Source organism: Mixophyes fleayi, chromosome 4 (genome assembly GCF_038048845.1).
Source record: "Mixophyes fleayi isolate aMixFle1 chromosome 4, aMixFle1.hap1, whole genome shotgun sequence".
Taxonomy (NCBI): Eukaryota; Metazoa; Chordata; class Amphibia; order Anura; family Limnodynastidae; genus Mixophyes; species Mixophyes fleayi.
This window is the reverse complement of record NC_134405.1, coordinates 142,325,959-142,350,719: the sequence shown is the minus strand read 5'-3', so window position 1 is coordinate 142,350,719 and position 24,761 is coordinate 142,325,959.

Here is a 24,761-nt window from a genome sequence, read left to right as displayed (position 1 = left end):
TGCTTTAAAATCAAAGTGGTCAAGTACCCACAGAAATGTACCTTTAATACAGAATTCACACTTCCTCTTTGTAGAATAACATATACCAAAAGAAAAAAAGTTGAAATATAGTGCTTAATAAGTGGTGGGCTGTGAAGTATTTAAATATCACTCACCTATCACTTAGATGATATGTAACCAATAATAAAATACATTTACTGAGTGATCCACCAATGTTCAGAAAGTTTTTTTTAAACTGAAAAAAAAAGCTATGCAAAATACATAAAACTGTGAAAACTCACAAAAGTGACAAGTTGGAATATTCTCAGAATACACAGTGTGTCTGTATCTGTAATGATAACAGCTGCTGACTGGTAGTACTCCGATAGAGTGGTTGCTTCAATTCTTCATTCAGCATTCAGTTTAGTGTGGCAGTTGTATTCGATTCTTTATATCGGGAATGAGTTCTGAGCTCTTGGGCTTTCTTTAAAACCGCATAATTGAAAGTTCAATTACTAATAAAGTCCATGATCATGAAAAACAGATATAAATAAATCAATGGAAATAAATTAGAATCACAGTGACTGATAAATATAAATATTCAATTCCCGTAAATTAATGTTAGTAACAAGTGGAGCCACGGAGTATGGAATAGATATAGAATTATAAATGATTGTAATGAGCTATTATACAAATAAATATTTGGGGTGAATATAAGCACTTAGTGAATCAATTAATGTATTTTTATTTACTAAAATAAATACTAAGTAAAATAAAATAAAACATATTAAAATATTGTCCAATATATTTTTTGGATAAAAAGTTATGTTAAAAATAAGAAGGAAATGAAATACAAGGGAAAATATGTTTATTTTATTTGATATACCCCTAAAGTGCAGTTTAGACAGATGCAAAGAAAGTATATTGTCAATATATTTTTAATACTAAAGCAAAGTTCCTTTTTTAGAAAGAGGTTATGAGGCAAATTATCTTGAATCTTGTTGAATGTTGAGAAGCGTAGACAGATGGAACTATTGGAAAAGAAAAACAACATTAGGAGCAATCACATTTCCACTCTCCTCATTTATGATAGAGTTTGCTGATCAGTGATGGTTAGGAATGTTTTAAATAAACACTTGACTGTTCTTTTAAAGGACCCTATTTAAAACAATTCTTATGTGATAAAAGGTTATTTTTAAAAAGGCACCAAATCTGAAAAACAGTAGCCCAAAAATGCTACTTGGTTGACCATCAAAAGTAAAGTATAACCCCCACAAACACCGCCTAGGGGGGTTGGGAAGAGCCCTAGTACTTTCAACATGTGGCTGGGTATCCTGAAATGGGGGGTCTGCATATTTATTGCGAACCCCACTTTCTAGTGAATCCAGCCCGGTGCTTTGTGTCATTATGGCAGACGGACCCCCTGTTGCGGATTCACCTATATGCCACCAGCCCCAACTGGCTTGCCTAGTGCTGGCTGGAGGAAAATCGACGGGAGCTCACGCTGTTTGTCCCCCTGATTTTTCCATGATCAGCCCTAGGTTGGCAGCACTAAGGTTTCAAATTAACACTTTCGTAGCCCCTCAACCATTGCAGAGGGATTTGGGAAGAGCCCTAGTGCTTTCAGCATCGGGGCTGGGTGTCCCTAGAGGGGGGCCTGCACATTTTTTGTATGATCCCACTCTCTAGGGTATCCACCTGGGGGTGTGTGTCATTATGGCAGGAGGACCCCACTCTACGGGTTCTCATGCTACAGTGGCACCAGGCTGGAAGCACAGGGGTTAATATCATTGCATTTTTTTTAATTCTTACTTTGAATGCAGTATAGAGCCCACTGGTCCAGTGGCTGTAATGCCGGCTGAACTAGACTAGCCCCAGAGCTGGTACAAGATATATGGCAGAAAAACAAATAACTTTGACGGCTGTAGGGCTTGACACGGACGTGGCTGCGAGTTTTAAACGCCCCTTCCTCTTGTAGGACACTCCCCGAAATCGGACACTGCAGTAAGTGTCATTTGTCATGTGCTGGCGCACGTAACTGTCCTGCATCTATGGCCATATCTGCCAATTCTGGACATGTGCAGAGTGATTTTGCGAACAACATACTCAAAATCGGCAGATACATAACTTATGTCTATATATTGAATAATCTATAGCTATAAATTACTCCCTGATATGTGTTGATTTTGCTTCAATTTAATTGTTATATGATATTTGTAATAAATGTACTGATCTGTTTTTTATCCATACTGGTTTCTGCGATAGATTATTTTAATATACTGATTTCTATAGTTGATTTTTACTACAATCTGTAATGTAGCTCTGCCATTTTTCTACATTTACTGTTTCTTGCTAAAAGAGATTACAGAATGTGTAAGGAGCTATCTCCAAGGCAAACACCACCACTGTCCACTAAAAATGTTGATCTTCCCATAAGGATCTCTGGAACCGCCTGTGATTTGTGTGGATGGAGTCAAATTGGAAGACATCATTTAAATCTACCGTTACACAATAGCAACCTTTCCCCAACAGGAACGGTACATCTGCTAAATCTTCCATGCAGAAATATCTGGTAGTAGGATGTTTGTTTAGTGCTTTTACATTGAGAAATTGGTTGATTCATTTATTCTAACATCTGCAGAGTTCATTTATGATTTTAGTGATCAAGCTCATACCATATATTCAGAACATTATTTCAAATGCTATTTATGCATTACTTTTTATATTTATGTTATCTGGCAATTCCTAAAATATCCTTCCTGTAATGTTAAAGTGTGCTGCATAGCAGAAAACACATATCCTATGTAACACTTGCATCCCATTTGTTAGGCTACCATTTAAAAGCTCATTTTCCACAGCTATAGAAAATGGTTAGGGAAGGATTTTGCATCCTGTTTAATTAAACACCAGAGGCCCATACATAAAATCAGAATATTCTAAATTATGAAAAGAGGGGTTGGAACAGTTAGTAAAGATCTATTCTTTGATTGTGCTGACCATATAGGTATTATTGTCCTTTCTGCAATTTATCTATCTGTCCTTTGTCCTTTTTACAGCATAATTTAAATTACTATGACCTGTGTATATAGTACTGGTATTTTCAACAGAAATGTGTCCCTGCAAAAAAAAGTGAGTTTCACAGCACTAAAATCTTGCACAAATTGGTAAGTGCTCTTACCTGGCTTTTTTATTGGTGATATAGGGTACTTAACAAACTGCCAGTTGAAATTATAATATTTTGTTGGGTGAGGTCCCAAAGTACAGGGGTAATATCCTCTTATTTAGCTGTCAACAATGGATATTGTTGTAGTTTTGAAGCCATTTAGTGGAGGTCTACCTCAGGGCCACCTTAACAACATTATGGGCCCCCGGGCAAAGATACTAAGGCTTCTGCAGAAGCTTCAGAAGCCTTAGTATTTTTTGGACTTCAGAGACACAAGCCGGATCAGTCAGATGATCATTGAGGACTGATTGAAATTAAATAAGTAATTGGATATGTGTGAGACTACAGAGCTGGATTAAGGCTTTGGGGGGCCCGGGGCACTTAAGACAGGGGGGCCCCTAAGATCTAAAATTAAGGGCATAGTGACACATCCTGCATTACATCACCTACAGCCCACAGTAGGACACTTACCGCTCTCCCAGAGGGCTCGCCTAGGTTGTCTGCATAAGAAAAATCATTGCTTCCACAAACTAAAATACTGTACATTAAAACAATCATCAAGACACCACATTAAAATGGGTATTGACACCACACATTAAAACTAGCAATGATACCACACCTTAAAACTATCATTGATATCGCACATTAAAAATACCATTGATAATGTAAACTAAAACTAACAATGAAACCGCATGCTAAAACTAGCAATGATACCGCACGCTAAAACTAGCAATGATACTGCACATTAAAAATACCATTGATAATGCACATTAAAACTAGCAATGATACCGCACATTAAAACTAACATAAAAAATAGACATTGATAACATAACGCCAATTTTGAATATATATATATATATATATATATATATATACAACAATTTTATTACATTTTTATTCAAAATTGCTAATGGGTGTGTTGATGCAATTGGGGGTGTGGCTATGCATACAGACAAAACAAACCTGCATTGTTGTGTACACCATTGAACGGTCACCAAAAATTAGGATTGTCTCACTAGAATCACAACATTTCACAGACTCTGCTGCTCTCTCCTACCTGTTCTTCTCACTTTCACCACCTGTGCTGCAGGTTTCTTTAGTTGCGACTTGTCTGGATCCTGGAATGTTGGGGGCCCTATTTGGGAAAAAATATGGGTACATTTAGAAAATTACAGCCAGCCCCGGCGTTAAATCAATACTACCCACGATTAATAATTAGGCCTTCCTCCAGCCCCAACATTAAAATAATAGTATTCACATTTAATAAATAAACCTATTTCCCTCCCTACAAACAGCCCCAGCAATAAATTAATAGTATTTACACTTCAGAAATATACCTATTTCCTGAACTCGTCACTGCCATTAAATAATGCATAGGCACATTTAATAAAGGGACCTCATTCTCCCCAAACTCACCCCCACATTCAGTAGCGCCCAAACCACCCCATCTTAAATTAATAGTCCCCACTATTGTGCCTCTCTCCCCCCCTTTTTCCTGATACTATGCCTCTCTCTCCCCCCCTTTTTCCTTCATACTGTGCCTCTCTCCCCCCCTTTTTCCTTCATACTGTGCCTCTCTCCCCCCTTTTTCCTCAATCTGTGCCTCTCTCCCCCTTTTTTCCTCAATCTGTGCCTCTCTCCACCCCTTTTTTTCTCATGCTGTGCCTCTCACCCTTTTTTTCTCATGCTGTGCCTCTCACCCTTTATTCTCATACTGTGCATCTCTTCCACCCCTTTTCCCTTACTGTGCCTCTCCCCCCCTTTTCCCTTACTGTGCCTCTCTCCCCCCCTTTTCCCTTACTGTGCCTCTCTCCTCCCCTTTTCCCTTACTGTGCCTCTCTCCTCCCCTTTTCCCTTACTGTGCCTCTCTCCTTCCCATTTCCCTTACTGTGCCTCTCTCCTTCCCATTTTCCTTACTGTGCCTCTCTCCTTCCCATTTTCCGTACTGTGCCTCTCTCCTTCCCATTTTCCTTACTGTGCCTCACTCCTTCCCATTTTCCTTACTGTGCCTCTCTCCTTTACCCGTTCCCTTACTGTGCCTCTCTTCTCCCCTTTTCCCTTACTGTGCCTCTATCCTTCCCATTTTCCTTACTGTGCCTCTCTCCTTCCCATTTTCCTTACTGTGCCTCTCTCCTTCCCTTTTCCCTTACTGTGCCTCTATCCTTCCCATTTTCCTTACTGTGCCTCTCTCCTTCCCATTTTCCTTACTGTGCCTCTCTCCTTCCCATTTTCCTTACTGTGCCTCTCTCCTTCCCCTTTTCACTTACTGTGCCTCTCTCCTTCCCCTTTTCCCTTACTGTGCCTCTCTCCTTCCCCTTTTCCCTTACTGTGCCTCTCTCCTTCCCATTTTCCTTACTGTGCCTCTCTCCTTCCCATTTTTCTTACTGTGCCTCTCTCCTTCCCATTTTCCTTACTGTGCCTCTCTCCTTCCCATTTTCCTTACTGTGCCTCTCTCCTTCCCCTTACTGTGCCTCTCTCCTCTCCTTTTCCCTTAATGTGCCTCTCTCCTCCCCTTTTCCCTTACTGTGCCTCTCTCCTTCCCATTTTCCTTACTGTGCCTCTCTCCTTCCCATTTTCCTTACTGTGCCTCTCTCCTTCCCATTTTCCTTACTGTGCCTCTCTCCTTCCCATTTTCCTTACTGTGCCTCTCTCCTTCCCATTTTCCTTACTGTGCCTCTCTCCCCCCTTTTCCCTTACTGTGCCTCTCGCCTCCCCTTTTCCCTTACTGTGCCTCTCTCCTCCCCTTTTCCCTTACTGTGCCTCTCTCCTTCCCATTTTCCTTACTGTGCCTCTCTCCTTCCCATTTTCCGTACTGTGCCTCTCTCCTTCCCATTTTCCTTACTGTGCCTCACTCCTTCCCATTTTCCTTACTGTGCCTCTCTCCTTTACCTTTTCCCTTACTGTGCCTCTCTCCTTTACCTTTTCCCTTACTGTGCCTCTCTCCTCCCCTTTTCCCTTACTGTGCCTCTATCCTTCCCATTTTCCTTACTGTGCCTCTCTCCTTCCCATTTTCCTTACTGTGCCTCTCTCCTTCCCATTTTCCTTACTGTGCCTCTCTCCTTCCCCTTTTCACTTACTGTGCCTCTCTCTTTCCCCTTTTCCCTTACTGTGCCTCTCTCCTTCCCCTTTTCCCTTACTGTGCCTCTCTCCTTCCCATTTTCCTTACTGTGCCTCTCTCCTTCCCATTTTTCTTACTGTGCCTCTCTCCTTCCCATTTTCCTTACTGTGCCTCTCTCCTTCCCATTTTCCTTACTGTGCCTCTCTCCTTCCCCTTACTGTGCCTCTCTCCTCTCCTTTTCCCTTACTGTGCCTCTCTCCTCCCCTTTTCCCTTACTGTGCCTCTCTCCTTCCCATTTTCCTTACTGTGCCTCTCTCCTTCCCATTTTCCTTACTGTGCCTCTCTCCTTCCCATTTTCCTTACTGTGCCTCTCTCCTTCCCATTTTCCTTACTGTGCCTCTCTCCTTCCCATTTTCCTTACTGTGCCTCTCTCCCCCCTTTTCCCTTACTGTGCCTCTCGCCTCCCCTTTTCCCTTACTGTGCCTCTCTCCTCCCCTTTTCCCTTACTGTGCCTCTCTCCTTCCCATTTTCCTTACTGTGCCTCTCTCCTTCCCATTTTCCGTACTGTGCCTCTCTCCTTCCCATTTTCCTTACTGTGCCTCACTCCTTCCCATTTTCCTTACTGTGCCTCTCTCCTTTACCTTTTCCCTTACTGTGCCTCTCTCCTTTACCTTTTCCCTTACTGTGCCTCTCTCCTCCCCTTTTCCCTTACTGTGCCTCTATCCTTCCCATTTTCCTTACTGTGCCTCTCTCCTTCCCATTTTCCTTACTGTGCCTCTCTCCTTCCCATTTTCCTTACTGTGCCTCTCTCCTTCCCCTTTTCACTTACTGTGCCTCTCTCCTTCCCCTTTTCCCTTACTGTGCCTCTCTCCTTCCCCTTTTCCCTTACTGTGCCTCTCTCCTTCCCATTTTCCTTACTGTGCCTCTCTCCTTCCCATTTTTCTTACTATGCCTCTCTCCTTCCCATTTTCCTTACTGTGCCTCTCTCCTTCCCATTTTCCTTACTGTGCCTCTCTCCTTCCCCTTACTGTGCCCCTCTCCTCCCCTTTTCCCTTACTGTGCCTCTCTCCTCCCCTTTTACCTTACTGTGCCTCTCTCCTTCCCATTTTCCTTACTGTGCCTCTCTCCTTCCCATTTTCCTTACTGTGCCTCTCTCCTTCCCATTTTCCTTACTGTGCCTCTCTCCTTCCCATTTTCCTTACTGTGCCTCTCTCCTTCCCATTTTCCTTACTGTACCTCTCTCCTTCCCATTTTCCTTACTGTGCCTCTCCCCTTCCCCTTTTCCCTTACTGTGCCTCTCTCCTCCCCTTTTCCCTTACTGTGCCTCTCTCCTTCCCATTTTCCTTACTGTGCCTCTCTCCTTCCCATTTTCCTTACTGTGCCTCTCTTCTTTCCTTTTTCTTCATAGTGTGCCTTTCTGCTTTACTCCCTTTTTTTACTTACCTTTTTATTAGTTTCTTTCTTTTCTTCACTTCTGTCTTCTTGCTTCCTCTCTGCGCTGCTCATCACTGAATGACAGGCGTGACTTGATGACGTCACGCCTGTCATTCAGTGTTAACAGAGCAGAGAGGAAGGACGCCGACGCCGCGAATAGGTGAGTTATTCTCTATTTTTTTTTTTGCTCCCCTGCTCCCCCCACCAACGAAGAGGAGCAGCCCCGACACTGCCCGCAACCCCCCCCCTTCCCGCCGCAAAAAAATAAAAAACAAAAATCACGGGCAGTGCTGTCAGACAGCAACAGACCGATTAGATCATACGGGCGATGGGGGGGGGGTTCCGCGGAGTAAGGGGGGCCCGGAGCGGATGCTGTCAGTTGCTGAGACAGCTGGCGAGTTAATGCAGGCGGCGGGGGGCCCTCGGAGAGAGGGGGGCCTGGGGCACGTGCCCCCCCCTTAATCCGGCTATGTGAGACTATTTAAACATCTCCGGCATCTCTGCAGATTTAACTTGCTTCTGAAGAAACGGCTATTGCCGAGAAACGCGTCAAGCATTACCTAGGAAGTCTATTGAGGCTTTGAGTCACGAGTGGCCACAAGATCCCGGGGACTCTTTACAGCGCTCATTATTTTTGGTACGTACCAACTTTTTGCGGTGGCATACAGACCATAATCCCATTTACGTTGATCGTGGAGCTACACCTATGACAAGGTATACAGATTCCCTTCAGTGTCAAAGCTGGACATTTTTCAGGTTAATCCTGTAAGCGAGACTGCTTCACACTCTTTAGTCTCCCCAGCTATTACAGATTTGAAGCTAAATCCATTACTGGTTACATCGGGATGCAGTTTTTACAAATATCTGCACTAAGAAAGAAAATGGTTTGATCAATGATACTTGGAATTATTCCTCTGCTAAAATAGCATCAAAAAGTGTGACATCTGAATGCAATATTGAGAGGGACACTCGACCTACCTTTTTATTACTCCACAGGCTGGAGACAGGTGAATGACTGTGATATTTCTTTGAAGTCCCGTTCATACTCAAGGAATTTATTCTAGTGCATCAAGCCCATTTGAGGCTGTTATATCCTTGTCTACACTGTATTTGGATTTGTTTCCTCACCAGCTTTGTTCCATGGACCTTATATGTTTATAATGCGCAGCACCACAACTAAGCAACTTTTTGTAGCTGTATATTTAGAGCGATCCTGATGGCAGAGACAGCCTAATGTGCCAAGAGTGTTGTTTTTCCTTAATGTAAATGGCCATATACTGCATTATGTTTTTAGATTTGTATTTTAATAAATTACTGAAGTGTTTATACTAGCGCCTGATCTTTTTCTGTATGTTACATTCTAGGCTGGTATCTTTGGGGCAGCTGTATACACTTCTTAGGTCTACATTAGCGCCTTATTTTTTGTATTTGAATTTTGTAGAATGCACTAAATAAATGAAAGCTAGAATCTGATTGGTTGCTATAGACAACATCTCCACTTTTCCAAACCCACAGTTTAGTAAATCTAGCCCATTGTCTTTATCATCAAATTCCCAAATTATGGTTATTAATTTAACTTGGGACTTTATTGTGGGTGGGGTGGGATAATTAATCACACTCGGAAGGGAATATTCCCAGAAGAGTTTCTTATTTTCCCATATTAGGAAATAAGAAATGGAGACTTGCAGAATATCAGAAGAATTTTACAAGTGGACCAAATGGAGAAGATAGATGGGTAGGAGCAAAGAAAACTTTCAAAAGTGCTCATTTTCTTCTGTTGTCCTCCTAGGTGCAGATCTCAAGATGGTTCTCAGCTGCAGCAGACGATACCTCTAGCAGATGATAGAATGCATCCTAAGGCTGCAGGTCTTAGGCAAAGATCAGACCTGAACTAGATGCCTAAAGATGATATACCAGACCCCATCATAACTTGTGAAGAGGATGATATTACAGAGAAGCCACACCAAGAAGACACCATAATAGAGACTGGTCAAAAACTGATGTCTCTCTCTTGTTTTAGTACCCTTTATTGCATTGCAATATTTATTCCAAACTGAATGCTTAACCACCTGTTCACATACATGAAACACTATTACATTAAGATGGAAAATATATGGATTTTTGTCAGTTTAGCTCATAGTTGCCTACTCTCCTGGATTGTCTGGGAGACTCCCTAATTTTTGGGAGTTCTCCCGCACTCCCGAGAAAGCAGGCAAACCTTCCGGATCCAGCTATCTCTGCTTGTGAAGTGGGTGGGGGCGGGGCTAAATGTGTAATAGTGGCCCGCCCCCTGCTGCTATTGGCCAAAATTGTCAACAATTGGAGGGGTTGGTGCCTAATGATGGACACCCCTCCCAGACATCTTCTTTGAAAAGTCGATAAGTATGGTGGTATCTGTAGTTTCAGACACTGACAAACAGTGGGAATGCAAAAGATTATATGTAAAAAATATTTCAGCCATTATCAAAAAGGAACTGTTTTCCCTGGACAATCTCCTCCATCACTTCACTGGCAGAATTCTAAAATTTGGCTAAAGAGAGCTGCATGGCCAAATACATTTACATTTGAATAGACTTCACTTCCAATCATGTACATCAGTCACTCCCACAGAGGCTGTGTAATTTACTTTTCTTAAACAAAGGCCTTTTTTGGAGATGGCTGCTCACAGAGACAGACATAGATTTTTCCCCCTCTCGAGACACAGGAAAAGAGAAGTATTTATATGTGCTCATCTGGACTCTGGTAATATGTAATCATGAGGGAATATTTAATGGTTTAGACCCATAGTGCTTAATATGTACAATTATTTAATGGTAAAGTGCACTTATTTTCATGTTTGTGGAAGCAACTTGAGATGATGTGTGCTTTCTGACATGGCGCGTTATCCTGCTGGAAATAGCATATAGAAGATAGATAGACTATGGCCATAAAGGGATGCAAGTGGTCAGCAACTCAGGTAGGCTGTGGTAAATGATGCTCAATTGGTATTAAGGGACCTAATGTGCACCAGGAAAACATTCCCCACACCATTGCATCACCACCACCAATTGGTTGATCAGTATATTTTGTGTGTCAGTGTATTGCGTGGATCAGTGCATTATGTCTGTGTGTGTGTGTGTGTGAGGGGGCCAGTATGAATTGTGTGTGTGTTTGGGGGGGTGGGGGGGGGGTGATCTGCAGTATACATATTGTATGTGTGTGTGTGGAGGGCAGTATACATAGTGTGTGTGTATTTGGCGGGGGGGGGGGTATATATTGTATGTGTGTGTGTATGAGTTATGAGGGGGCCAGTATAAATTGTGTGTGAGGGGGCCTGTATATATTGTGTGTGTGTGTGACAGTATATATTGTGTGTGTGTGTGTGTGTGTGTGTGTGTGAGGGGGCAGTATATTGTATGTGTGTGAGGGGGCCAGTATATTGTGTGTGTGTGTGTGGGGCCCAGCATATTGGAGAAGGAACATATAAAATAAAATGCAGTAAAAAGTGAGGTTTGTTTTTTTGTTGCAGTTTTTGTTTTCAATATTGAAGATTTATCATTTATAATAATAAAGTATCGCTGGGGTAAGCAACACTAAAATAGTCTCTTTTTATATTGATAAATATATATTGTACCGATGACCACCCTTTAAGGATGGGCTGCTACTTATGGGGCATTGCTATGTGCTTGGCCCCATGGCTAAAGTCTGCCAGCCAGCCCCTGCACATACAGCACAGGAATACAGGTGGAGTACCTGGGCCTAATTGTGGTGTGGGTGGAAGACTGGTGGCAACATGTGTCCTGTGTCCAGCTATGGATCTAACTATAATAGCCAGCGTTAAGGCTATGGGGCTTCGTAAATATTTTGAATTTATTTGGTGTGATTGCTGAAGACACTGCAGAGGCAGTTTTATCCACCCTGACCAGAAAATAAACAGCAAATTGGTTCAGCAAAACCTGTGTGAGGAGCAGTTTTTGTTGCGTGCTTTTCACAATACAAATATATATTATATGTATATATATATATATATATATATATATATATATATATATATATATATATATATAATATTTCTTATAATAAAGTGTGCAAAAAAGATGAATCACGTCATGACATCCTGGCTGGAACAGACACTCTGGAACAAACACAATTGCCCTGGTCGGACACTTAAATTGAATTTTGGGCCAGCTTTTAGTACAGTATTCTGTGAATGACTGACACAGCCACAATGAGTACTAAGCAATTTGACAGCCCGCACAGGAACCGCACAGGCTATCTGCATCACATATTCATAAGGTAGTAGCTAGATCTTGGTCAGGTCATGTAACTGCAGCAGTCACATGGTACACAGTGCAGAAGTTGCTGGAAATCTTCATGTTCCTGTATAGCTGTAACTCACTGGTAGAGAGAAAGGGAAGAAGAAGGGGCAGAAAGGGGCATGTGTGAGTCAAGCTGCTGGGCAAAGAGGGGACAAGTGTGAGTCAAGCTGCGGGCAAATAGGGGCATGTGTGAGTAAAGCATGTGGGCAGAGGAGGGCATGTGTGAGTAAAGCATGTGGGCAGAAAAGGGCATGTGTGAGTAAAGCATGTGGGCAGAAAAGGGCATGTGTGAGTAAAGCATGTGGGCAGAGGAGGGCATGTGTGAGTAAAACATGTGGGCAGAGGGGGCACATGTGAGTCAAGTTGCGGGGCAAAGTGAGGACAAGTGTGAGTTAAACTGCTAGGCAATGAGGGGCATGTGTGAGTCCAGCTGCTGGGCAGAGAGGGGCATGTGTGAGTCCAGCTGCTGGGCAGAGAGGGGCATGTGTGAGTCAAGCTGCGGGCAAAGAGGGGCATGTGTGAGTAAAGCATGTGGGCAGAGGAGGGCAAGTGTGAGTCAAGCTGCTGGGCAGAGAGGGACATGTGTGAGTCAAGCTGCTGGGCAGAGAGGGACATGTGTGAGTCAAGCTGCTGGGCAGAGAGGGGCATGTGTGAGCCCAGCTGCTGGGCAGAGAGGGACATGTTTGAGTAAAGCATTTGGGCAGTGAGGGACATGTGTGAGTCTAGCTGCTGGGGAGAGAGGGAAATGTGTTATTAAAGCTGAGGCCATGTTTGAGTCAAGTTGCTGGGCAGAGAGGGGCACGTGTGAGTAAAGCATATGGGCAGAGAGGTAAATATGTGAGTAAAGCTGCTTGCAGAGGGGGCATGTGTGTCTTGACTGAATCAGACACTCTGGAACAGACGAAATTGCCTGGGTTAGTACAATATTCTGTGATTCAATGACACAGCCACATTGAGTGCTATGCGATGTGACAACCCACGCAGGGACCGCACAGGCTATCTGCATCACATCTTCATAAGGTAGTAGCTAGATCCCGGTCAGAGTGTGACATCACCAGGTCATGTGACTGCAGCAGTCACATGGTACACAGTGCAGGTGCTCAGAGCTGCCAAGAGGAATTCAGGGCCCCGGTACAACAAATTCATGGGGGCCCCCCTCATAGTTGAGTATGGTAAAAAAAATTGCGGTGCAAAATTTTTCGGAGGTGTGGTCATGCATTTGGGGGCATGGCAAATGCGCCATTGGGGCGTGGCTAACACATCAAAATCACTAGGCTCTCAATTCGCCCGAGCGTCACATATGTCCAAGCACTCCTGACTTTCAGGACAGCACCAAAGTGTAGTATAGAAAAAATGCAGTGTGTACACAGAGAGTTCAGTCTTGGCCTCCACCTTACATTGGGCACAACACTCACCAAAAATTGACATTGTCCCACTAGAATCACAACATTTCACATACTGCCCTGCTCTCTCCTACCAGTTCTTCTCACTTTCACCACCTGTTGCTGCATGTTTCTTTAGTAGCGGCTTGTCTGGATCCTGGAATGCTGGGGGCCCTATTTGGAAAAAAAATAGCTACATTTAGATAATTCCAAACAACCCTGGCGTTAAATCAATACCATCCACGATTAATAATTAGGCCTTCCTCCAGCTCCAATACCAATATTACAATAATGTGCCCCTTCATCATCGCCATGCCTTATGATCACACTGCGCCCTCCATGCTGCTTGTGCCCCCTTCATATGGCTCCCCCTTCATCACACTATACTATGCTGCTCCCCCCCTTTTTAAATCCCACTGTGCCATGCCTCCACCCCTTTTTAACCCCACTGTGCCATGCTGCCCACCATTTTTTAACCCCACTGTGCCATACTGACCCCTGTTTTTTAACCCCACTGTGCCATGCTGCCCCGTTTTTTAACCCCTCTGTGCCCCCCCTAATTTTTTAACCCCTCTGTCATGCCGCCTCCCCGTTTTTTAACCCCTCTGTGCCCCCCCTAATTTTTTAACCCCTCTGTCATGCTGCCCCCCGTTTTTTAACCCCTCTGTCATGCTGCCCCCCGTTTTTTAACCCCTCTGTCATGCTCCCCCCATTTTTTAACCCCTCTGTCATGCTCCCCCCCCTAATTTTTTAACCCCTCTGTCATGCTGCCCCCCCGTTTTTAACCCCTGTGCCCCCCTCGTTTTTTAACCCCTCTGTCATGCTTCCCCCCCCCCCGTTTTTTCACCCCTCTGTGCACCCCCTCATTTTTTAACCCCTCTGTCATGCTGCCCCCCCTTTTTTAACCCCTCTGTGCACCCCCTCATTTTTTAACCCCCTCTGTCATGCTGCCCCCCATTTTTTAACCCCTCTGTGCACCCCCTCATTTTTTAACCCCTCTGTCATGCTGCCCCCCCCCCCAGTTTTTTAACCCCTCTCTGCCCCCCCTCATTTTCCTCCCTTCACTTACCTTTTCTCCTTTCTTGGTCTTCCCTGCTGCTCTGTGCTCCTTTGCTCCAGGCTGACTAAATGCTGGGCATGACATGATGACATCACACCCGGAATTCAGACAGTCTGAATGGAGCACAGAGCAGCAGAGAGGAGGGATTCCGGCGCCGCGATCAGGTGAGTATGTTTTTTTTTTTTTTTTAAACTAGCCTGCTCCCCCCACCAACGACCGAGCCCCCCCTCCCCCGCAAAAAAAAAAAAAAGGTGGAGAAAAAGGGAAGAAGAATGGGTAAAAGAAGGGGACATGTGTGATTAAAGCTGCTTGGCAGAGAGCGGCATTTGTGATTAAAGCTGGGGGGAATTTGTGAATCAAGCTGCTGGGCATAGAGGGGCATGTGTGAGTCAAACTGCTGGGCAAAGAGGGGACAAGTGTGAGTCAAGCTGCTGGGCAAAGAGGGGACAAGTTTGAGTCAAGCTGCTGGGCAAAGAGGGGGCAAGTGTGAGTCAAGCTGCTGGGCAGAGAGGGACATATTTGAGTCAATTTGCTGGACACAGAGAGGGGCATGTTTGAGTCAAGCTGCTGGGTAGAAAGGGGCATGTGTGAGTAAAGCATGTGGGCAGAGAGGGGTATGTGTGAGTAAAGCATGAGGGCAGAAGGGGGCACATGTGAGTCAAGCTGCTGGGCAAAGTAGGGACAAGTGTGAGTCAAGCTGCTGGGCAGAGAGGGGCATGTTTGCGTCAAGCTGCTGGGCAGAGAGGGGCATGTGTGAGCAAAGCATGTGGGCAGAGGGGTGCATGTGTGAGTCAAGCTGCTGGGCAAATTGGGGACAAGTGCTAGTCAGACTGTCACATGGTGTTCACCTACGGCTGCCACTGGTAGCCTAAGTATCATTCATTCCTGATTCCCTGCTTCTTCCCCGCCTGTCGGCCGGCAATTGGCTCTGCACATGCGCAGTTGATTATCTCACCTGTGTTCACCTATTCCGCTCATCCATTGGTTACCTCTCGCTTATAAGGCTCCTCCCAGCTCCTCTTAGTCCTGGTTCTTCTTGTCAGACACCTGGCCTGGAAGCAGCTCATGCACTCTGTTGCTATAATCACCTACCACCTGCTCCACTCGTTAGTGGTAACTCCTGCAGATCATCACTGTCAGCTCTCCAAGCGTGCTTCTGGAAATGACCTATTACCTGCTCCACTCGTTAGTGGTAACTACTGCAGATCATCGCTACCATCTCTCCAAGTGTGCTGCTGCAGGTCATCTATTACCTGCTCCACTCGTTAGTGGTAACTACTGTAGATCATTGCTACCATCTCTCCAAGTGTGCTGCTGCAAATCACCTATTACCTGCTCCACTTGTTAGTGGTAACTACTGCAGATCATTGCGACCATCTCTCCAAGTGTGCTGCTGCAAATCACCTATTACCTGCTCCACTTGTTAGTGGTAACTACTGCAGATCATTGCGACCATTTTTCCAAGTGTGCTACTTCAAATCACCTATTACCTGCTCCACTCGTTAGTGGTCAATATTGCAGATCATCGCTATCATCACTCCAAGTGTGCTGCCGCTAATCACCTATTATCTCTCTGTGGACTATCACTGAGCATCACTCAGTTCTCCTACTCATTTGTAGCTATCTAGTGCCTACATTCTTCTCTGTACTCGGCTCTCTATCACTGCTCACTGTGAACTCCCCTAGAGTGCCGCAACCTGCAGGGTGGAAGCTGCCAAGCCCAAATTCTCCTCTGGTGAAAACCTTTGTTAGATTCCGCGCCTATGGGTGAAGTACCACCAATCCCAGGCAGAACAGAAGGATCCCACTCATCCTAGTGAATCATGACACAAACTGCTGGGCAGAGAGGGGCAAGTGTGAGTCAAGCTGCTAGGGAAAGTGGGGACAAGTGTGAGTCAAGCTGCTGAGCAGAGAGGGACATGTGTGAGTCAAGCTGCTGGGCAGAGAGGGACATGCGTGAGCAGGGCCGCTGAGAGGGGGGGGGAGCGGGTACATTTTACCCGTGCCCGCCATGCCAGGGGGCCAGGGCCGGGCCCTCGCTGCTAACTTAGTTGTTTGTTTTTTTTCTTTTTAATTTTTTCTTTTTCATTCTTTTCTTTATTTTTCTTTTTTTCTTTTTTTCGCGCGGGGGGGGGGGGGTGGGTTGCGGGCTTTATTGGTGGGGGGAGCTGGATGAAAAAAAAAATCCCATACTCACGTGACCCGCGGCGCCGCGTCCCTCCTCTCCTGTCTTCTCCATTCACACTGACTGCCGGGCGTGACGTCATCAAGTCACGCCCGTCAGTCAGTGAGGAGCGCCGCAGCCAGACACAGCATGAAGACAGAAGAGAAAAGAAAGAAGCTAAGAAAAGGTAAGCAAAGAAACAGAGAGGCAAGGGGGGAAACAGAAAAGGACAGTACTATAAAGAAAGGGGAGAGATAAAGTAGGGATGGCTTACACTTAATCAAGTCAATCCTTGCTCTGTGCACTCATTATTTTACAATCCAAATACCTATATACCATTTAGATATGGCCTGCTAAATAATGCTTTGCTCTTACTCTATCACTCTGACTTGTACCTTTTTATTTTGTCTATAGCTTATCTTTCTGCGCATTACATTGTGTAGTTTTTGGAAGTGCCAGACATAAAGGATGCAAATAAACTCCTTCGTTAATTTTTTTTATATACTAACACAGCATGAGTTATAAAGATGTAACATATGTTACTTGCATTATTATGTAAGCAATGCTATGTTTTCAATGTGCCATGTAAAGATGTGTATTAAACTTTTAAATACAGAGTTCTCCGATTGGCCATTTATTGACGGTTACATATGAGTGATAGATTCTGCATAGCCGCATTCCAATCAGTTCCAATCAGTTAAGATGCATGCTACATGTTTGCACAGTGAAAGCTCCATGCATGGAATACAAATCTCATATGATTACAATACATCCATGCAACCTGTATATTCGGTATATGGACTGATTCACTGATCATTATAGTAACAACAAAACAGCATAAAGAGGTGTGCTAAAAAAATGTATACAATGTTCTTATTCAAACTCAATATGTTGCCTTAAAACTTAATTTTTTATTTTTTTTAGATGTCACCAAACACAAGTAGCATTGTAGTGTATTTACACAGTAAAAAATAGTTTGTATTGTACAATATGTCTATCTGGAGAGATTTTAAGAAACTTACCTACGAAATTAGAGAAAATAACTGAATTATAAATGCACACTAACGACATGTTAGGAAAAATAAGGGAGAGAGGCACAGAGGAGGAAAAATAAGGGAGAGAGGCACAGAGGAGGAAAAATAAGGTAGAGAGGCACAGAGGAATAAATAAAAGGAAGGAGAGAGGCACAGAGGGGAAAAGATGGAGGGAAAGCAGCATGGAGGGGGCAGTGTCAGCGTAAGGGGGCACAGTGTAGTTATGATGAAGGGGCACAGTAATGTGTGTGTGACGGCACAGGGGGCTTGTTGCAATGTAGTGAGTGTGAGGTAGGTGGTGGCTAATTAATGGGGGCTATTTTGTTTGTAGGGTGATGGTGAAGCAAATTAATAGTGGGGACTATTAATTTAAGATGGGGTGGTTTGGGGGCTACTGAATGTTGGGGTGAGTTTGGGGAGAATGAGGTCTATTTATTAAATGTGAATATGAATTATTTAATGGCAGTGATGGTTGCGTGAAATAGGTATTGCTGGGGCTGTTTGCAGGAAGGGAAAAAGGTTTATTTATTAAATGTGAATACTATTATTTTAATGAAGGGGCTGGAGAAAGGCCTAATTATTAATCGTGGGTGCTATTGATTTAACGCCGGGGCTGGCTGTAATTTTCTAAATGTAGCCATTTGTTTTCCCAAATAGGTCCTCCAACATTCCAGGATCCGGACAAGCCACAACTAAAGAAACCAGCAGCCACAGGTGGTGAAAGTGAGAAGAACAGGTAGGACAGAGCAGCATGGTGTGTGAAATGTTGTGATTCTAGTAGGGACAATGCCAATGTTTGGTGAGCCCAGTGGGCGCAGGCCAAGACTGAACTCTTTCTGTACACACTGCATTCTTCCTATACTACACAAGGGTGCTAGATGTCCTGAAAGTCAGGAGTGCTTGGACAAATGTGAATACAGGACCTAGTGATTTTGATGTGCTAGCCACGCCCCAATGGCGCATTGCCCCACCCCCAATCGTGTGACCACACCCACCCAATATTTTTTTTGCTTACTCAACTATAGGGGGAGGGGGGGGGGCCGGGCCCATGAATTTGTTGTACCGGGGCCCTGAATTCCTCTTGGCAGCCCTGTGTGTGAGTAAAACATGTGGGCAGAGGGGGGCATGTGTGAGTCTAGCTGCTTGGGAGAGAGGCTAATGTGTGATTAAAGCTGGAGGTCATTTGTGAGTCAAGCTGCTGGGCAGAGTGGGGCATGGGTGAGCAAAGCATGTGTGCAGAGAGGGGTGTGTGTGAGTAAAACTGCTTGGCAGAGGGGGCATGTGTGTGTAAAGCATGAGAGCAGGGGGGCATCAGTGTTCTCCCCAGAAAATTTTGCTAGCCGGGTGGCATTGAGAAGTAGCCAGGTGGTTGGCAGTTGTATAAATTTCCAATAAGAATTAAAAATGTTGGAGTTTATTACCCACAGCTGCCAGCACTGGTAAGACTGGTCAGTGGTTTAACACACACTGTAGTGCTCACATAGTGCCTGTCCTAATAGGAGAAACAATGGTTTATTCTATTATAATAGAACCCTGTTGGACTCCAAGAGCCAGATGGCAAGTAAAAACAGCCAGGTGGAGCACCTGGGAAATGGGTGCTGGGGAGAACACTGGGCATGTCTGTGTAAAGCATGTGGGCAGAGGGGGCATGTGTGAGTAAAACATATGGGCATTGGGGAGATGGCAATAAGGGGGGCACAGTAATGAGGGGTCACAGTGCAATGAGGAGTGACTGGTCACAGTGTGATGAAAGGAGCAGCATTGTGATGATGAGCACAGTCTGATGAAAGGGGAAGCTGTGTGATGGAGGGGGCAGCAGTGTGATGAAGGGAACAGTGTGATGTAGGGAGCAGTAGTGTGATGAAGGGAGACCAGTGTGATGATGAGACATATCTATTATTTGTTGCTCTTATTGTTGTGATCTACATAGTATATATATATATATATATATATATATATATATATATATATACAAGTTAACCCGTGCATGATACTCATGCATTCTAGTCAAATCAAGCTGCTTAAGGTGTTAAAAAGGTTCTTGTCATTCTTATCAGGCCTCCTCAGGGGAAGAGCGTTACTTCCCGACGCAAGCGCCCTTTTTTAACGTGATTTTGTCCACATGTCACCACCTCATCATTTTTCTCCATCACTTCATCCTTCATCTTCATCGCCACATCCTTCATCAAGCTACTTAAGGTGTTAAAAACTCCCCACTGTCAACCCCGGAAACCACCAACCACTCCCAACTGTCACTTCTCCTTCAAGAAATATATAGGTCAGTGTATAACTATGCCCAGCAGGTGGCGCTGCAGCTTGGTTTTTTTTTTTCACATATGCCACTAGGCATTTATATAGTAGATATAAAGCGCTCTTAGTTATAATCAGTTATAATTCTGAGAACAAACCTTACTTTCTTTGCACCAAGATTGTAACACGGCCAAGAACTGCTCTATGTTTACCAAAGAAAAAGAAGCTTTTCATTATTCAAAAGATGTCTCCATCATTATATGGACATACAATCTGGAGGATTTTTTCCTGTTAAATATCATTGAATATATTTTTTTAAGTATGCTGGTTAAATATTTTTTTCATTTCAATTATTTAGCATGCTAAAATATGTATGCATTGTTTTGTGATGCTATCCATACTCTTAAGTATGTTGAATCCATAATGTACTCAGTTTGCATCTAACCCAATCAATTCAGTGCTTTAACCTTTATTGAGAAACTGTTGTAATTACAACCAGAAGAAGCAGCACTTTAATACTGTACCTGACAACTCCATTTTCACTGTAGAGAATTCTCCCTCGCAAATTCTTTTTGGGATAAGGGCTTCCTGGCTAGTGTTGATTAAGAACAGCAAGCCCAGACCGCAAAAAGCTTTGTGAGAGAGACAGAGATCAGCTGACAGGTATAAAGATGGCTCAGATATTCCACGCATCTGTAAATACAATAGTTTCACATTTGAGGATATGGAGGCAATATTGTGTAGAGCATATATGTTACAGTTTAACTTAATCCAAACACCTACATATTGAAAGTAAATATAAAAGCCATTGTGTTGGCTAAACATTCAATGTAAAAATCAGGACTGTACCTGTAATTTGTAGTGAAATCGAGAGCCAGTTTTTTGCCATTGTCCTTAAGGGTTGAGGTGAAAAAAAAATCAGAAATAGGCTCAAACTAATAAAACAATTGGAAATGATACTTTAAGAGTGTGTGATGTAGAAAAAAGTAAACCTGAGATTGAGAGAGTTTGATGAGAACATTTTCTGTGATGATTAGTTTGCAAAATTTTCTGTTCTACTAGCCCACAATTTTATTTCCCAGATATTCTATATTGAAGTAACATAAACCTAGCAAACATGAATATAGTTTACACTAAAAAAATAAAAACAATATCATTGTTTGCAAATTAATTAAACAATGTTTACTTGGTGTGTGCTGTATTGTGGCTTCACTTGTCATTTGGGATTTTTACAATCATTTACTCTTCAGTTGGGGGAAAAATCCTTTGAAACTCAAAATATGCCTTTATTCCTGGACAATATAAGTGTGTCAGACCTTGAGTAAAGTATACATATTTAGTATGTTTATAGTGATGAGAAAAGTTTGGTGTGAATATTTTGGATTGAACTTATTGAAAGAAAGTGCTTTTGGAAAGAATAATTTACAGGTTTATGTCTTATATTTTTATGTTTATGCTTTTGTCTAGCTTCATATGTAAAAAAACTTAGATTTTTAACTAGGCAAAATTCAACCAGGTTGGCACCAAAGTTCTATACAGCTGGCAATATCCCACAAACACAAAGAGTTTAAACTTACCAGTAAACAGGAAGCCATAAGCATCGATAGTGATTAGCAGATACAACTCTAGAAATAATAGACTCATGATACATCTTGCCAGCATAATCATACCATAGCAGTGTCCAGGAAAGGTAACAGGCCTGAGGATTCAAGCACAAGAGAACATTTTGCAACACCGGGAGACAATAATAAAAAAGTTCATGTTATCAGGAAAAAGCAAAATGTAAAAAAATTGCAGGACACAAAATGGTCCATCTTACAGATAGTGGTATTTTTTTCATAGTAACTAAAATGACAAGTGGGTTCCTCAACCTGATCTTGGAAATGCCAAACTATGCTTGGTGTTAAGTTATTCAGAGGGAAGTTAGCTGATTGAGGGAAGGAGCGAGTGAATAAAAAGGAATGTAATGAATAATGATGGGAAGGAAAGGACAGGTAAAATAAAACTTGTGTGTCTGAAACCCTCACTCTTCTCTCTTCCTCTACAACCCTTCTCTGCTTCTTCTCCATTAATGCCTACTCTCACCATGCTCATCTCTTTAAATGTTCTCTCTCCACTGGTGTCTTCCCCTTTACCTTCAAGCATACTTTCATATCTCCTATTCACAAGAAACTCTCCCTTGATCCATCCTCTCTCTCCAACTACCGCCCCATTTCTCTGCTCCCCTTTGCTTCTAAAATTATAGAACTAGTTGTTTTCAACTACCTGATCCACATTTTCTCTTTTCCACTCTATTATTGACCCTTGTCAGTCTGGCTTCAAATACCTTTAGTCAATTGACACCTTCTTCACTAAAGTGACTTATTCATAGCTAAGTAGCTAAGCCTAAAGGTCATTTCGCTCTTAACATACTATTTGATGCCTGCAGCTTTTGACACTTTTAACCCCTCTTGAACACCCTTCACTGCCTAGGTCTTCACAACACTCTCTGGCTGCTCCTGTAGTGTCTCTGCCTCTGACTCTTCCTCCCCCTCTTCTTTTCTTTATCAGAGTCCCTTAAGAATCTGTCCTGCTACTCCTCTCTCTACATCTACCTCTCTCAGTGAACTTATTTGATCTTTTGGTACCCACTGCCACCTCTAAGCTAACACACTAAAATCTATCATTCCTTTCCTGACCTCTCACCCTAATTCCTATCTTGTGTATCTAGCTGTCTCTCTTCTGTCACTACCTGGATGTCACAACGCTTCCTCAAACTTAACATCTACAAATCCGAGCTTATCTTATTATCATCTTTCCTCCTACCTCCTCTCAACATTTATCTCACAGTTGATAACATTATTCTCTCTCCTGTCCCCCATGCCTGTTGCCTGGGAGTCACCCTTGACTCTGCCCTCAGCTTTACTCCTCATATCCAGTCCATTATCAAGTCCTGCCACTTCCTCCTCCATAACATTACTAAAAACCTCTCTTTTCTCTGTCAAGAAGTGCCAAAATCCTGGTCCATTTGCTTAAAATTTCTCATCTTGACTACTGCAGCCGCCTTATCACTGACCTTCCCCTCTTCAAGCCATCCAGAATGCTGCAGCTAGGCTCATCTTCCTCTCTAATTACTCCTCCTCCACTGCTCCTGTCCATAAACCCCTTCACTGGCTCCATATCCAGTTAAGAAATCAGTTAAAGCCCCTTATCTTACTTATTAAGCCCTCAACAAAAAACACATCTCCCCTATATATCTATGACCTTATCTCAAGATACACCCCAATCTGGGCCACTCCACTTTGCCTCTAACCTATTCCTCTCTTCACCTCTCAGTACCTTTTCACATTCTTGCCTCCACCTTTGATACTCTTTAACCCACCCCATTGCTACATTCTGTGTGAGTCCCTACAGTTTAACTCACACTCATCTGTGCTTTTTATGTGCAACTGATTGAGGTTTTTATGATTTTTACCTACTGTACTAGTAATGTCTTATCTGTATTGTATCATTGTCCAGCACTATGGAATATGTAGCTTCTTATAAATAAATAATAATAATAATAGACCATACTCTGTATTACATAGATGCATTTTATATGTATGTTAATGTTACACAGAGGAATGTTGCCCCAAACAAAAATATGACACCAATTCCCCAAAATCGGGCCCACTCATTCCTTACTTCTACCAGATGTGAGAATTACAGACTAGCTCCAGATGACTCTTTGGAAAAGTTATTGTGGCATTAGTATATCTGAGGACTGTTACTCGTTGATGCAATTCTTATATACTGATTGTTTACTATTTTTATTTTTATAGGTGTTCTTTATGGCTTCCTATCATGAGATAGATTGAAAATGCTACCAACCAGCTGAGGTTTTAAATATTGAATATAGGAAGATACAAGTGCTGGTTGTAAATGGTGCACATACAGTCCTTATATTTTTGAGATCACTCCTGTATTCAACATGTAACCATTTTTTTTACATTAAAATGTAACTTTTATTTACAATTACAAGGATTTTTTTTTTGCTAAAACAGCAAAATATTTGTGCAATAGAGTGATTTAAAATTGTTGTGTGAGTTTCACGCTCTTTTTATTAATTCAAGTTTCCCATCAATCTGTCTCAAGATTGATGCGAGTATATTATTGAGTAATTCCCAAAGTCTACTAGTAGTATGTAGTATATACACTAGTACTTGGTAGCAACATGTCCTTTAAAATGTCCTAATGAACAAATTTACCCTTCCTGGTTTTTTTAGGGGGCCTCATAATCATGAACGGTTCAATTATATTATTTGTATGATACCCCTATGCTGTTCACATAGCATGACATAATAACTACTAAATGCTTTCCTATGTAAACAGGTTCTAGGGGCCCCATTATATTTACAGATAATATCCCAATCGGATCATTGCATACTGGATTTTCACAAGGGAGTAAAAATATTTTATTTGTATATAGATGTCAGTGATTCTGCATGATTTCAGTATCACATGCTATTGTCAAATTTACAAGCAAATGTGTTATATTAATAACTGTTAATTTACTAGGAATAAAGTATGGTTGCTCAAAATGTACAATAGTCATGATACCAGATGACAGGTGCATGGCTAATACCTATGCCAGCCTTTTGTCAAACAAATTAAGCAGATAGATGAAGGGATATTATACAAAATGTCTTCACCCAGTTTAATGAAAACAAACATAATTTCCTCTTGAATTAAATTAGCAGTGAATCAAGATTCAAAGGCTTTTTACAAAATATTCAGTAAACATTATAGAAGTCCATTTTACTATTGTTTTGTACTGTTCTTGAGAAACAATATATATATTGTGTTAGCGTGCATGACCTCTGCCCACCATAAAGAACTGGCAAAACATATTTCATACTTATATGACAAAGTATTATGTACATCCCCACGTTTCCTACAATTGGAGTCAGTTTATTTTAAA